This window comes from Ursus americanus, chromosome 3, assembly GCF_024610735.1.
Source record: "Ursus americanus isolate L20-20 chromosome 3, mUrsAme1.1.p, whole genome shotgun sequence".
NCBI classification, from domain to species: Eukaryota; Metazoa; Chordata; class Mammalia; order Carnivora; family Ursidae; genus Ursus; species Ursus americanus.
Genome location: NC_142129.1, coordinates 6,929,330 through 6,945,486, shown reverse-complemented (window position 1 = coordinate 6,945,486; position 16,157 = coordinate 6,929,330). Strand labels below are relative to the sequence as shown.

Genomic DNA, 16,157 nt, shown 5'->3' with positions numbered 1-16,157 from the left:
TGACTACTGAAAAAATGATGACTCAATGCTTCAAGACCTTTCTCTTGTTCCCACACCCCTCGTTACTCGGGGCCGCCCGTTGCGGTGGTGGGGAGGTCCATGCCTCAGTCAGAGAAAGCTAGCTCTGGGGTCTCAGGGCTGCTGAGTTTCCATTTTTTTTTTCTTTAGATTTATTTATTTATTTGTGTGTGTGTGTGTGTGTGTGTGAGAGAGAGAGAGAGAGAGAGAGAGAGAGCAGGGGAAGAGACTGAGGGAGAGAATATCCAAGCAGACTCCCGCTGAGTGTGGAGCCCGACAAGGAGCTCAGTCTCACGAGCCATGAGATCATGGCCTGAGCCGAATCCAAGAGTTGGATGCTTAACCAACTGAGCCACCCAGCCGCCCCTGAGTTTCCATTCTCACCCAACCTAGAGGTCAGCTCCTGAGGTGGCATAAGAGAGCTGGGGTAAGGTGGGCATGTAGCAAATATGTAGAGGAAGATTCAGTGCCCTGGCATCCGTGATTGCCCTTCATACTTTCTAGAACCTTCTGTAGCCTCAGTTATTCTACTATGCTGATGTCAAAACTTGCCTACGCTGAAGGCGCCAGTGACTGATGACAGCTTAGAGAGTGACCCATCCCAGGGCCCTGGCATCTTCCATGGGGACAGAGCTCTGAGCGTCAGGAATGAAGGCTTGAACCCTAGGGCATTCCAGCCTTCCTCAAGAGAGGAAAAGTCTCTGGGCCTGGATTCTCTGGGGCAGAAAAGTGAGGTCACCTGGAGCTGGTAAAGATGTGGAGTATAGCAAAAGAATGTAGGTGGGCCTTACTTTAAGCAAACTCCAAAGCTGGAAAAATCCAGACTTATATGAAACAAGCATCAGAGTTTGTTTTTAGATTTATTTTAAGCATTCAATAACTGAAGTTATTGAATTTCCCCATAACTAAGTTCCCCACAGCTTTTGAAAATAGTTAAGAGAATTAGATTTCTCACCGTGTACGTTAAAGAACACTGTGCAGAACATGGCCCACCCTGGCAAAGACATTATTAATTATAATAGAAACAAGCTTATTACTAGATCTGACTCATTTTTACGAGAGATTTTGAAGTTTTATAAGGCTAACACTTGAGTCATCAATTTTGGGTGACCTCGTAATGAATACAATACCGCCTTATGGTTTTCGGGAGTTGGGGGGGAACCTGTCACATCAAAGCCAGTCAGCTGAAATTAGGAATATTTTATAGGGGTACCGAGTTATTTCTAGCTTGGCTAGGGACAAAACCCACTCAGTGAGAATTTAGTCGACAAGTCTATACTGACTCACTAGCAGGTTCTCAGCCTCGTACTGGGCAGGAAGAGTATATAATCAAGGCGACCATATTTTCTAAACAAAACCCCCAGGGTTTTTAGTATCACAGAGGATTTTTATGTCATTTATTGGTGCTAAGAGATAGTCTGGCAGATGTAATTTTTGGACCCTAGCTCTAGAAAAATCTGGGACAATTTAATAGATTCCTGTGGATACAAGGGAATAACTGAAATTAAAACTGAACAAGGGGATGCCTGGGTGGCTCAGTCACTTAAGCAGCTGCCTTCTGCTCAGGTCATGATCCAAAGGTCTTGGGATCAAGTCCCGCATCGGGCTCCTTGCTCAGTGGGGAGCCTGCTTCTCCCTCTGCCTGCTGCTCCCCCTGCTTGTGCTTTCTCTCTCGCGGATAAATAAATAAATAAAATCCTTTAAAAAACCCAAATAATTGTCCAAGGAAAACAAGCACGCAAGTAAACAAGCACGCAAGTTCATTTGTTCAACAAAAACTGCTCAGGGTTCAGCACAGTGATGACGGATGGATCACTGCCTGAAAGGAGCTCCCTGTTCAGGGGGGGACCAATGCGTACACCAGTGATGGGAGGAGCATGAATCTGGAGACAAAGCCAGTAGAGGGAAGGAGTGCTACGTCTTGCTGGGGGTGGGGGGCAGTGGGCAGAGGTTTCTCGAAGCACACAACTTGAACCCAACAGTGAAGGGTCAGCAGGAGTTTGCTGGGCAGACAAGGTTGGGGGAGGAACATTCCAGACAGGAATTAGGTCCGAAGCATGGGGGAGGGGATGGAAAATTAAACAACACACTTCTAAATAACTCATAGAAATTAGAAAATACTTTGAAATGAATGATAATGTAAGAACATATGCAAAGTCTGTATGTTACATTTAGATAGAAATTTAAATCCTTAAATTCACATATTAGAAAAAGAAGAAAGGCTGAGAAATCAGTAATCTAAATTACCATTTCAAGAAATTAGAAAAAGAACAATAAATGAACCCCCCCCAGTTGTAGAAGGAATGAAATCATAAAGATAAGAACAGAAAACAAATGTTCAGGGACGCCTGGGTGGTTCAGTCGTTAAGCGTCTGCCTTCGGCTCAGGGCGTGATCCCAGCGTTATGGGATCAAGCCCCACATCAGGCTCCTCTGCTGGGAGCCTGCTTCTTCCTCTCCCACTCCCCTGCTGTGTTCCCTCTCTTGCTGGCTGTCTCTCTGTCACATAAATAAATAAAATCTTAAAAAAAAAAAAAAGAAAACAAATGTTCATAGATAGAATCAGCAAAGCCAAAGTTGGTGAGTGAATAAACCAACACAATCCATAAGCCATTAGCAAGAGTGATCAAGAGAAAAAGAAAGAAGATACATGTGGATAATATGAAGGCTGACAAATGAGGGGCCCCTGGCTGGCTCAGTCGGTAGATCTCAGGGTCAGGCTCAAGCCGCATGTTGAGTGTGGAGCGTACTTAAAAAAAAAAAAAAAAAAAGAATGACAAATGAGAGAGTATTTCAGGTCCTGGAGACACCAGAGATACAGGAGGAATATTATGAACAACTTGATGCCAAGACATCTAAAAACTTAGATGGAGTTTTCAAGGAAAATGTCAAATTCCTTGAAAAATGTAATTTATTTAAATTGACCAAGAAGAAATAGAAAATGGAATATTTTCACATCTGTTAAATAGACTGTCGACCTAGAAAAAACTTTCCAGAAAGAAAACTTGAGGCTCTGATGGCTTCATTGGCGAATTCTTCCAAATGTAAGGAAGAACTAATACGAAACACATATACAGCCTTCCAGAGAATTAGGAAAACAGGGGATTCTTCCCAACATGTTTTATGAAGCCAAGGTAACATTGATATTTAAACCTGACAGGGTAAGAATGGACTAGTATAGGCCAATCTTTCTTATGAACTGGATGCATCTGAGAATATCGAAACGGATAAAAGATCACCACCAATCAGATTTATTCCAGGAATGAGTCAAGGTTGATTTAACATTGATCCATATAATTCATCACATTAATAGAATAAAGGAGGAGAATCACACAATCATTTTGATAGATGCAGAAACAGCGTTTGAAAAACTCAGCGTCTCTTTGTGATGAAGAAACACTGAGCGTACTATTCATGGGCAATGTAGTTTCTTACCGCTGCTGTAACAACCTCAGATTTGGGGGCTTAAAGCAACCCACATTTATTATTTTATGCTCTGTAGACCGGAAGTCCAAAATCAGTTTCACTGCGCCAACATGAAGGTGTCAGCGCGCCCCCTGGGGAAGAATCCATTCCTCGCCTCTTCCCGCTTCCGGTGGCCCCGGCATTCCACGGTCTGTGGCTGTATCCTTCCAGCCTTGGCCTCCATGTCGTGTTGCCTTCACTTCTTTTGTCCACGTCAAATCTTCTGCTTCTCTCTTATAAGTACACTTGTGATTGCATTTGGGGCCACCCAGATTTTCCAGGATAATCTCCCAGTTCAAGATCCTTAACTTAATCACCTCTGCCAAGACCCTGTTGTCCATATAAGGAAACATTTACAGGTTTCAAGGATTAGGACTTGATATCTTTGGGGGCCATTATTCAGCACTCCATGGAAGGCAAAGTTATTAACCTGATAAAGGCGGTTAGAAGACTTTCCTAGTAAGCATCACATTTCATAAGAAGATACTGGAAGGCTCTCCTTTGAGACTGGGAAAGAGGAAAGGACATCCAGAGTTACCATTTCGTTTTTTTCTTTTTTTAAAGATTTTATTTATTTATTTGACAGAGAGAGAGACAGCCAGCGAGAGAGGGAACACAAGCAGGGGGAGTGGGAGAGGAAGAAGCAGGCTCATAGCGGAGGAGCCTGATGTGGGGCTCGATCCCAGAACGCTGAGATCACACCCTGAGCCGAAGGCAGACGCCTAACAACTGCGCCACCCAGGCACCCCCAGAGTTACCATTTCTATTCAACTATGTTTCCAAGGTCCTGGCTAGTGCAGTAAGGAGAAGAGAAAAAAAAATGAATAAGAAAGCACAAATAATAAGAAAGGAAGAAATAAGATTGCCATTAATCACAGTTGGTAGTATTGTGTGTGCAGAAAATCCAAAAGAATATTCAGATGAACCATTGGTGAAATGAATTTGCCAGGTCGCTGGATACAAGATGACAATAAAAAATCAATTCTATTTCTATATGACAGAAATTTAAAAGGTAGAAACACTTCGCACAATTCTATTTCCAATAACATACAAAAACCCAACTACCGAGGAGTAAAAATAACCAAAGATGTACAATATCTTTCTACAGAAACCTATAAACCATCACTGGGAAAAATTAAAGACCTAGAAAGTAGCGGGATATATTAAGTTAGTAGAATGAAGGGCTAAGTAGAGTAACAATAGCAGTTCTTTTCCCATCTTTATAGATTGGGATAATCTCAACCAAAATCATATACTTTTTTTGTGGATATTGACACACCGATTCCAAAATTTTTATAGGCATGCAAAAGGCCAGGAACAGCAATACACTCAGGAAGGGGAAGAAAGTTGGGTGTATATAGTCATCAGACAGGGTGGTAGTGATGGGCGAGTAAGTATATGAATCAACGGAACAAAAGAGAAAGTCCGGAAAACAGATCTACACATACGTGGGGACCTGATTTATGACAAACTTGGTGCACATAGTGAGGGAAAGAATGGTTTTTCCAGTGGGCGAGGCTGGGTTAGTGGATATCCATTGCGAAAAGGTCTAGACTCTCACCCCATACTCCCAAATTAATTCCTGGTAGACTGTAGCTCTGAATGTAAAATATAAAATGATATGTTTCTGGAAGAAACCTTTAAAGAATATCTTTGTGATCTGGTGAAAATGTAACGATTTACTAAAGAGAATGCAGAAAGCACTAAACATACAGGTGAATACTGATAAATCAGACCGTCGTAGTTAAGGATTCAGTTCATCCAACGACAGCTTTAAGAAAGCTGAAGGTCAAAGAGAAGATATTTGCAATGCATATAATTAACAAAGGGTTTATATCCAAATATAAAAGTAATGCCTACAGATCTGTGAGAAGAAAGACAGGCAACCCCATAGAAGAATGGGAGAGGAGCAGGCATTTCACAGAAGACATTGTCCAAATGGCCAATAAATGGGTCCATACAACCACCCTGGAAAATTTTATGTCATTAACTACTGAGACAGAACGGGTGCATGTCTATGACCCAGCAACTGTGCTGCTAACAGAAGTGCGTACGTGAGTTCATCGAGGACAGGCACAAGAATTTTCTAGGGGCGCCTGGGTGGCACAGCGGTTAAGCGTCTGCCTTTGGCTCAGGGTGTGATCCCGGCGTTATGGGATCGAGCTAGGAGCTCTGCTAGGAGCCTGCTTCTTCCTCTCCCACTCCCCCTGCTTGTGTTCCCTCTCTCGCTGGCTGTCTCATCTCTGTCGAATAAATAAATAAAATCTTAAAAAAAAAAAGAATTTTCTTAGCTGCTTATTCGTAATAGCCTTAAGCTGGCAACCACCTAAACCTTCTTCGACAGCAGCTTAGATAATGAATATTCACTTAGCAGAATACCATGCCGCTATGAAAGGAAACAAACCCCTCTCACATACAATAGTGTGGCTGGATATCACAAACAGCAAAGGGAGAAAGACACGTAAAATCCAAAAATAGGCCACAGACGGGGTCAAAAGTTGGAATAGCAGTTACTTTGGAGAGAGGATGTTAACAACGGGGACGAGGCACAGGCGTGGGTGTTGGGGTTGCTGGTAATGATGTTTCTTCTTTTTGTTTACAAGGGAAGTGCTAAACATACCCTAACTTTTTATTTCAAAAAATCTCAAATCTATGGAAAATTATAAAAATGGTACAATGAACGTTTTTATTCTACAGGTGTCACCAGTTGCTAACATTTTGCCACACTTGTGCTCTCTCTCTCTTTCTGTGTGTGTGTGTGTGTGTGTGTGTGTGTGTGTGTGTGTGTGAGGTTTTTTCTGACTCATTAGAAAGTTTGTGGGAGACATGCCGGCACTCTTAAATATTCCAACATGAATTTTCTAAGAACAAAGGCATTCTACCTAACCACGACACATGAGGGGAGCTTATCAATGATATGATCCAGTCATTTATTATGCAGTCTGTATCCTGTATTTCTCAATTCTCCCAATAACGTCATCGTTAGCTGTCTTTTATTTCCAACATAGGGTCCAGCCAAGGCTCGTGCAGTGTATGTGGTGGTCACGTGTTTTTAGGTTGCTTTAATCCAGAATACTTCTCCAGTCTTCTGTTTTCTTTCTCACCAAAAGTATGTAAAGTCCACAAATAGCCCAAAAATGTGTTAACAGGATAGTGGTTTACTTTTGGAGAGAAGGATTTGTCTGATTGTTTCCTCATTATTTGAAGTTCAGTATTTTGGCAAAATGACTACCTAGGTGATACTCTGTCCTTCTCAGGTTTTATGTTATATTATATTTATATTTACGTGTATGTGTCTATATATAGGTGTGTTATACGTGTTTGTCTTATGTCCGTGCATGACAGCAAGAGGCAACAATGGCACTTGGCTCCACTGTTGATGAGACTGAATTTGATTATTCGCTTAAAATGATGTTTGACAGATTTTTCTATATCCTTTTCCCCAACAATCCTCACCTTGCAAATTCAGCACCCATTACTGATTGTTCCCAAGATCAATTATTACACTGATGGTTATAAAATGGTGATTTGATATTTCTATCTGTCCTTTTACATTTATTAGTGGGCTTTTTTGGAAAGAACAGTTTTCCTTTCTCCACCTAAAGTTTTTTAAAAACAGTATTAACACAGATTCGTGGACTCTTTCATTGAATGAGCCATAACACGTTCTTATCTTTATTTGTTTGGATGCTCAAATCGTGCCAAACTGAGCTAGCGCCAGACCTTTTCAAGCGGGCCCTGTGTTCTGCTGACACGGACTCACAGTGTTGGAGCTCTCTCTCTCTCTCTCTGGCACAAGATGCTGCGTCATTCACCTTTTAGGTTTCCTGCCTGGCCCTGGAATCATCCATTTCTCTAAGAGTTCCTGGTTCCTTTTAATGGGATTTAGTAACCACAATACAAGCATGAGGAGTGCTCATTGCCATCGCGTCGTTGTTTCTAGCCCTTTCCAGAGGCAGGGTCAGGAAATGTGTGTGTGCCTGTGTGTGCACGTGCGTGGGTATATCCACACCGCTGCTGACAAGTCCAGTCCCTCTCTAGAGGGAATTCCAGTTCCTTGCCCTCCTCCACTCTACATCAGTATCCCCTGCCCCCCACAGTTAGAGCCCTGGTTCCCCCAAACATCAATATATTTGCTTATTGGCTCAGAAATAGATTTTGTACGTTATACCAAAGCAACTTACCAAGTGAAGTTCAATGTCTCATTGTAGTTCAATATCTCTTTTCTTCCCTTAGAATACACAGCACTGCAGATGTTTTCTTTTTGTGGTCATGGTATCAATATGATATACCGTCAGGTTTTGGGGTTTTGTTTATGTTTATTTTTAGATTTATCTCCGCATACTTATTTTTTTTAATGTAAAACATTAAAATGATTCAAAAGTCAAGGCAATGTGAAAATGTATGTTCAGGGAAGAGCCACTCCCTATTCCAGCCCTCCACATCTCATTTCCATCCACCTCTGAATAATGTTCTATTTCTCGATCTGGATTACCTGGGTTACACAGGTGTATTTTTTTTTTGTAATTCATAAAGATGAACACTTATAATTGGTGCATTTTTGTATGTTTCCTACATGAATAAAAAAGTTTAAAAAATAAACCCACTGGAATGTGCCAGCCGGTATTTAACCAGAGCAGTGGAATCACTGTAAGTATTCTTATATTTTTTTAAAAAAAAGATTTTATTTATTTATTTGAGAGAGAGAGGGAGAGAGCGCACAGAGGGAGACGGAGTGGGAGAAGCAGACTCCCCGCTGAGCAGAGAGCCCAATGCCGGGCTTGATCCCAGGACTCGGAGACCATGACCTCAGCCAAAGTCAGAAGCTTAACCAACTCAGCCACCCAGGTGCCCCTCACTGTAAGTACTATTGAATAAGGGAATTATTATAGAAATAAGACTTTGCACAATTACATGATGAGCTGGTAGACGTAACAGTCCAGGAGAGGGAGTTGGAGGATCGAAGATGGTCACGCACAGCAAGGTGGGAACAGAGATGAAGGGGAATCTGGGAGGCCAACCACATCCTGCCACTAGGATGGGACCTGGAAGGGGCTGGCGAAAACTTGGTGGAAAATTACCACTTCTGCTTAGCTACCACTTCTTGTGCTCGGGCAGGTGTCTGGTGGCTGCCTTGGGGCTACTGGTGATAGACGGTGCTGGTGGCTGGGAAGGAAAGCTGGACACAGCAGCGGGGAGCACAGGTAAGCCGGGACCTGCCGACACCTGTGTCTGTGTGTCCCAGCACCTAACCACCCGTCTTTCCAGCGTCATGGCCGCTGCCTCACTTCCACCTCAAGTTCCTTTGGCCAACTGTCACTTGACCTACACTAGGGAATGATTCTGGGGAAGTAGTTCCATCTGTACCAAACACATGCAAAGGTGCTCGATATTACTAGTCATTAGAGAACTGCAAACTAAAAGCACAATGAGACTAAAACCACCTCATATAATGGCACACCCATTAGAATAGCTAAAACTAAAAAGACTGAGCCTACCAAGTGTTGGCAAGGATGTGGAACACAGATGCCCTTGGCCAGACTGTAAAATGTCACCACCACTTGGGTCCAGTCATTCCACTCGGATGTATTTAGCCAAGAGAAATGAAAGTCTCTATCCAAAGATTTGCCCGTGAATGTTTGTAAGAAGCTGTATTGATGTTAGCCAAAGACCGGAAATAACAGAAAAGACCAGAACAGGTGAGCGGTGAGCATTAATAGAGCTCTATGCTAGAACAGTACCCGGCAGGGGAAAGAAATGAACTATTGGTACATAACGACAACAGGGACAAATCTCAAAACATTTCTGAGTGAAAGAAGCTAGACAAAAAAGGACATAAAGTGTAATTCCACTTTTATACCGTACTAGAAAATGCAAAGTAAGCTAGCGGAACAGAAGGCAATCAGAGCGTGCTTTGTTCCTCTTGTTCCCGCCAGGGTAGCCCCCGCTGATCCTCTGCGCACGGCCGCGTAGGTTCCGCTTGCCGGCCTTCTTTGGGCTCTCCTGAACCAGTCTGACCGGCAGTGCTCCCCCAGGAGCCGGCCCGGAGCTCCTGAGCCACCAGCACCCCATCCCGGCCAGTGTGAGCCCCCACTCTCCGGAGCCCGGCCTCCAGGCTTCTCCATTCTGAAAACTGCAAGCTCCTTCCTTTTCTCCTCTCAGCTCCTGCGGTTAGAAGCCTGCGTTGCCCTGCGGTTCCTTCTCTTCGCTTGCACGTCCTGAGGACGACTGAACCAATTCCCCACTTTACATTCTCTCCGTGGAAATGCCCAGTGTTGTTTCGGATTTCTGACTGTACCTTCACGGGCAGATCTCTCCTGATATGTGACTCACCTTTTCACTTTCTTTCTGAAGGCTTTTAGTACAGAGAAGGTCTTCATTTTAGGGAACTAGAGTGCATCGTCGGTCCTTTATTCATGGTTTTTATGTGTGTGTCTTAAGGAAGACACCCTTCTCCTACGCCAAGTTCCTTAAAGGTTTTTCTCTTATGTTTTCTTCCAAAGTTTAAAAGATTTGTCTTTTATATTTAAGTCTTTGATCTACCTGGGGTTTATTCTGTGTACGGATATCCGGTGGTCCTGGCACCGTGTACCGGAAAACATATCCCTTCCCACGGCTCTGCCCCCCACGCCACCTCCCCATATAGCAAGTTTCTCTCTACCGATGGCTCCGTTTCTGGAATCTTCATCCTGCTTTATTGGTCTTGTCCGTTTGTCCTTGTGCCAATGCTACACTGCCTTACAGCTTTATAAGTTTCCATAGCTGATAGGTCTAGTTTCCTTGTCTAGCTCGTTTTCTTTAGGAAAACCCTAGCTGTCCCCAGCTCTTTCTCTTCCCGCTTAACCTTTAGCACTCGAGTGTCAAGCACTATGAAAATCATGATTGGGATTTCGCTTGAAATTGCATTAAGTCTACAGATGAATTTGGGGAACATTAACATTTTTATCAAATTATTGTTTTGTCCTAGCCAAAAACATAGCATATTTCCTAGTTTGCTTAGGTCTCCTTTAATGCCTTTTAAGGAAACTTTAAAATAGTGTAAGCAAAGGTTTTGGGGGCGCCTGGGTGGCTCAGTCAGCTCAGGTCATGGTCTCGGGATCCTGGTCTGCTTCTTCCTGCACCTCCCCCCTGCTCGTGCGCTCGCACTCTCTCTCTCTCTCAAATGAATAAATAAAATCTTAAAAAAAAAAGGTTTTGTACAGCTTATATTTATTCCTAGGGATCCTGTATTTTTGTTACTATTTTACATGACATCTTTTCAAATATTTTATTTCTAATTCTTCATTTCTGATGTATAGAAGTAGATTTGATTTTAATAATTTTATGTTTTATCTTGAAGTTTATTAAACTTGGTAATTCAAATAATTTGTAGGTTATTTTCCATCGAGATAATCATAGTATCCATGAATAATGAGTGCTTTGTTTCTTCCATTCCATTCCCCTCCCCTTTTTTTTGCCCTGACACACCGTCTCTGGTTTTAGGTACAATCCTTGCCTTGTTTCCAGCTCTCAAGAGAAGGCTTCCAACATCGCCCTACCGAGTATCATGATCCATGGAGGTGGGTTTTTGTTGTTGTTGACGCCCTCCTAATGGATTTTGTGTCTTTTTTTTTTTTTTCCAACAAGAGGAATTTTAGTATGGGGCTTTCTCAGGTTCCTTCCCTGCCTTTTCCCTTCTCAGTAAGAGAGGAGAATATTGCTAAGAGAGCCAGAAGACCAGCAAGGGAGAGCCGCTGGTAAGGTCATCCTGTGGCTGTGAACCGGCTCATCTCTGGCAATAGAGAGGAGCGCCCCGACTTGGGGGAATGGAGGTGCCGAAGTTTGAAGGAACGGACATCAGAACACCAGCAGTGTTCGCTTGGCTGGGGGCGCCTCAGATAATCTGTGTTTATTCCGTACTTAGACGCCTTTGTGAAGTTTGCTCTCTGTCCCTCCGTCCGACAGGTTTATCGCCTCCTAACTTTTATGCTTCACGTCGCGGTGGGCACTGCAGAAAGATGCGGAGACATTGCTTTTTATTTTTCAACAAGGAGGACTTACTACCTGTGGCATAAACCTAAGGCACTGAACTCGACTGAAGGAATAATGGGGAGATACTCCCCACCCCGGGCTTTCCTTTGCAAGTCTGTGCTCCGCGAGCATGGGTTTCCCTGACACACACGCCAGGCATTCTCACGGCCTCTGTGGCCCTCTGGGCAGTGTCCTCTCTCCAAGCTTTTGAGATCAATGGCCTTTTGATCTTGGAGGTGTGTTGGCCGGGGGCCTGCCAGGTTCGCTTGCTAGGGCTGCCGCGCTGTGCCTCAGGACAGGGGTCCGTCCAGCAGAGGCATCTCTGGTCTTGGTTCTCGGGCACAGTGCCTGCTGTTCCAGCTGGGCTGACCTTCTGGAGGGAGGCTCCTTGGGACAGTTGGGGCAGCTTCCCGGGCATCCCCTTCCAGGATGCGGGTTGCAACCTCTCTGGCTAAATAATTCCAGTACTTTGGGTTTAATCAGGACCCTGCCAACAGCCAGGAGGTCACTGTGGTGAGAAGACAGAGCAGAAAGGAGACGAGCAACAACCCCCCGCCCCCATTCAACAGTGTGGGGGATGGGGGTGCAGAAGGCAGGCCTCAAGAGGGTGGGGCTTGCTGAGGACAGTGAGGAAGGCAGAAGGGGTCCAGCTCTTCGCAATGAGTTTTCAAGCAGTGCCTTCAAAGTGGTGCTAAGAAAAACGAGCCTGCAAGATTGTGAGCAAAGAAGTTTCTGGGAGCCAGAGTTAAATGGGGAGACCTATGTGAAGGAACAGGGCCAAAAGGTGCTAATTTCCTGAAGGGATACTTCCCACATCTCCAGAACTTTCTAAAAATAAATGGAAATTTCAGTGCGCAAGGCAGCTGGATGTTGCAATGCAGGTGAAAAGGTATTTATCAGACTCTTAGCGAAGCAGGGGGTATAGCTCAGGGGCAGAGCATTTGACTGCAGATCAAGAGGTCCCTGGTTCAAATCTGGGTGCCCCCTGATGCAATCTCAGTTTTAGTCCTTTGTGAAAGCGGTGGGGGATAGAAGGGAAGCTCTCTAAGTCATCTCTTTTTTTTTTTTTTAAAGATTTTATTTATTTATTTGACAGAGACAGCCAGCGAGAGAGGGAACACAAGCAGGGGCAGTGGGAGAGGAAGAAACAGGCTCCTAGCGGAGGAGCCTGATGTGGGGCTCGATCCCACCAGGATCACGCCCTGAGCCGAAGGCAGACGCTTAACGACTGCGCCACCCAGGCGCCCCTCTCTAAGTCATCTCTTGAGCTGGGACAATGGAAAGTCCCAGAACCAGGAATGTGGTTCGAGCCATGACTGCGTTGTGTTGTGAAGGTGATATATGGACCCAAGGTGTGTCTGAGCAAGAGAATTACCAGGGAACATGGTTAAACACATGTATTTCCCAGGCCCTCAATCCAGAGAGTCTGGTTTACTGGTCTGAGCTGGGGCCCAAGGAGCTTTATTTCTCATTAACACCCTCTTTCTTTTCATCTACCCACATCACAGAAACACTAGATGATTCTCCTGGGTTGCTACATTTAGCAACTGCTGTTCTGGAGCATTCTAAATGTCTTTCTAGGGTAACATCAGTGGCTTTAGATGTCTTGGTCCTGCTCTGGGGGGCTGCAGGACTGCCAGGTGGAAGGAGGTTGGGGCGGGGGAAGGAGAAGGTGAGCAGGAACGGATCCAGTCTGTGGCGGAGCCGGTCTCATAGACTGACTGAAAATAAACAGAGGTGTTGATGGGGCGACACAGGTGCTTAGGAGACAGCTAGAACAAGTGGGGGCACAAGAGGGGGCAGGGGGTCTACCTGCAGATCAAGTGGTCTCTCCTTCAAACCACGTGTCTCCTACCCCTGTTCAGGTTTTTATTTACGAAGGACTGCCTTTTCACCTCTGGGTCCTACGGAGTTGAGTCTCCCTGCAGGGAGAGAAGGGAGCCCAGACGGTGTGGATCTTTGCCAGAAAGCCCCTCCAGCTTCTTGTGGCTGCAGGCGAACTTCTTCAGGACTGACCGAGGCCCCCTGTTAACATTTACCCTTAGAGCCTTGCAGACGTCACCTTTCCTGTGGGTCGTCCTACCTCCACCACACAGGGCCACCTCCGTGGCGGCGAGAATGGAACTTTGGCTCCTCTCGCAGGCACTGATCCCTACTGAGCAGTGGGCTGTGTCCACAGCAGACCCCTGGGGCTCCAGCCGCTCTGCCCTGAGCTGCCTCTGCAGGGAGCGCCCAGAGCAGAGGGCCTAAAGGAAGGGCGGCCAGGGGGCCCTTCAGGGAGCATGCTGACTGCCAGGAGCTGGCTTTTACGGACAAGGGGCTGTGAGCCACTTTGCTCGTGAGGCCGTGCGCCACCCTGGGGCTACTTCTCTGCCCCCTGCATTCATACAGGGACCCCGGGAATGCACTGTGGGACGTCTGCTTTCCATCTGAGCAGCAGAGACAGGCAGGGCCCACGAGGGTGAGTACACTGCAACATGCTTTCTCAGGAAGATGAATAAGGTGACCAGGGAGTTCGTTAATGCTGGCCGGTGGAATCTCGGAGGCAGACTGGAAAAGCAGTGGTTTCAGCTCTATTCTAATTAGCGCTCAGTTATACTCTGTGCCAGCATCTAGGTGGTGGACCAGTTGTCCCTCAAGGGAGTTCACATTTCAGGTCAATATGCCCACGTCATGGTCACATGGCAGGGGGTGCTTCTCACCCAGCCATTCCTGCAAGCTGTATCAGACTACAATGTGTCAATTTACTGCTCTGTTTTATTCCACTTGAAATTCTTATTCAGGACACCAGGAAACCTCTCACCCTATTTGACCTCTCCATAGACTCAAAGGCAACAACTAAAAGCAAAAATCTAAAGCCAGTCATGCATAATCCCTGGCAGGTTTCCCCCTCCCCGCCCACCAAACAAAGAAATAATAATAGTCAATAATAATATCATTGTGGCTACAATCTGCTTACTCACATAAAATATTAGCCTAAGGGACAAATACCATTATGTTGTAAGACATAAGGCAGTTTCTTTGCATGTTTTGAAGAGTGTGGAAGGAAGCTGGTGCCTCCTCCAGGAAGCCTCCTTGGCTCTTGCAGAGATGCAGGCAGGGGCAATCAGGACAGGAGAAAGAACGCAAGCAAAGGTGGGACATAAAGTGCCCCCAGAGGTGTCCTGAGTGCCTGGGGACAAAAAGCGGAGGGAGCGGGTTGAAGCTCCAAGGGGAGCAGGGGACAGAGGTGGGAGGGCTTTATATTCAGTGCTCGGAAATTGGTTTTAGTCCACTGAAACCCTCCATCCTTTCTCAGCCCTCCAGACTTTTCTTTTACCCCTCTGTTCTCTGCATCAATTTTCATCTCTCACTGAGGTCAGGTCACTCCACTCTGGTCGGAAAGACACTGCATTGCACCCCAGACCACTCTGCCCTTTCTCCTCCAGGGGAGCACTGGGTGGTACTATTTAATCAACATTATTTCCTGAGGACCCAAGACATAAACGTGTCTTTTCAAGGTAAGCCAGGAGTCTCTGGGAAGTTGCATTCATCAGGACTTTACAACGAGAGATGGTTTGGGATGAGGGCCTGTGAGTGGGGCCAGGAGGGAGAGGAGGGGAGTTTGCCATGAGGAGCTCATCCTTCTGAGGCTGAAGTGGGCTTTGTCAAGGTTCCAACCCATGTGGTTTTTATTTGTAGACTTTACAGATTCAGGACCTAGCAGGTGCAAAGTAATGAGAAGTTCAGAACCATCTGTGTGGATGTTAAGCCAGACTACATGAAGGGCACTTGGAATTGAAACAGACCTCTTGATCCGCACTCTTCTTCTGGAAGTTGAGCCCCAGCGTCTTGTTCTGTTAGTTTTCCTTTGTTCTCAGTGTGCCTCCCCGCTCACCAGCAGGTCTGTTCCATTGTTAGGCAGCCTCCTAGCCCCCCCCCCCGTCCCCCGCCCCAGTCCCCAGCCTGGTCTCTAGCAGGCCCTCCTCATCCCTGACATCCACATCAGCCAGGAGGGACTGGGGATGGAGAAGCTAGAACTGCTTCCTCAGAGTTCATTTTGGCTCTTCTGGTAGCTAGGGAGTGATTAAAGTTTGTGGGAAACCTTAGATATTCAAAGAAAACTAAGCAATTGAAACATGAGGTTAATACTAACTTCAGGAAAAACAAAAAGTTTTACCAGAATTCTTAGTTCCACTTAGCACTGTGAACACTATTAACTAATAATGAAAATATTAAACATAGAAACATAGAAAATTACTTAACCAAAAGCCGAGATGCAGTTATAATACGGAACTGAGAGGGGAAGGAGGCACATAAGTTATAATCTTCATCATAAAAGTAAGACAGTTGATGTCTAAACTTGATTAAGTTAGATATTGTATATTATGGCATATTTATATTACTTGAAATCGTGGCAGCAAATAGACTAAAAGAAACAGACGAAATGGTAGAGGGTGGTTGCCTGTGGGTGGCAGGAGGGAGACACAAAGGATTGAGTTTTTTTGTGATAAGCTTTAAAAACAATGTTTGACTTTTAAAAATAACTGCACAAGATCCTTCAATAAAAACACAAAACACAATATTAAAAGCATCCATGTTCTGTGGGTAGAGGTGTAGCTCAGGGTAGAGCTTTTCACTGTAGCTCAGAAGTTCCCTGGCTGGAATCCAGAAGCTCTGCGTAGT

At 45.1% G+C, this 16,157-nt stretch overlaps 1 non-coding gene across 1 annotated transcript; it reads left to right on the top strand.

Annotated features, from left to right (window-relative positions):
- The first annotated feature begins 12,407 nt into the window (after positions 1-12,407).
- TRNAC-GCA (transfer RNA cysteine (anticodon GCA)) lies at positions 12,408-12,479 on the top strand. The gene has a single exon. It is a non-coding gene; the product is annotated as a tRNA-Cys (tRNA).
- Positions 12,480-16,157: the final 3,678 nt, after the last annotated feature.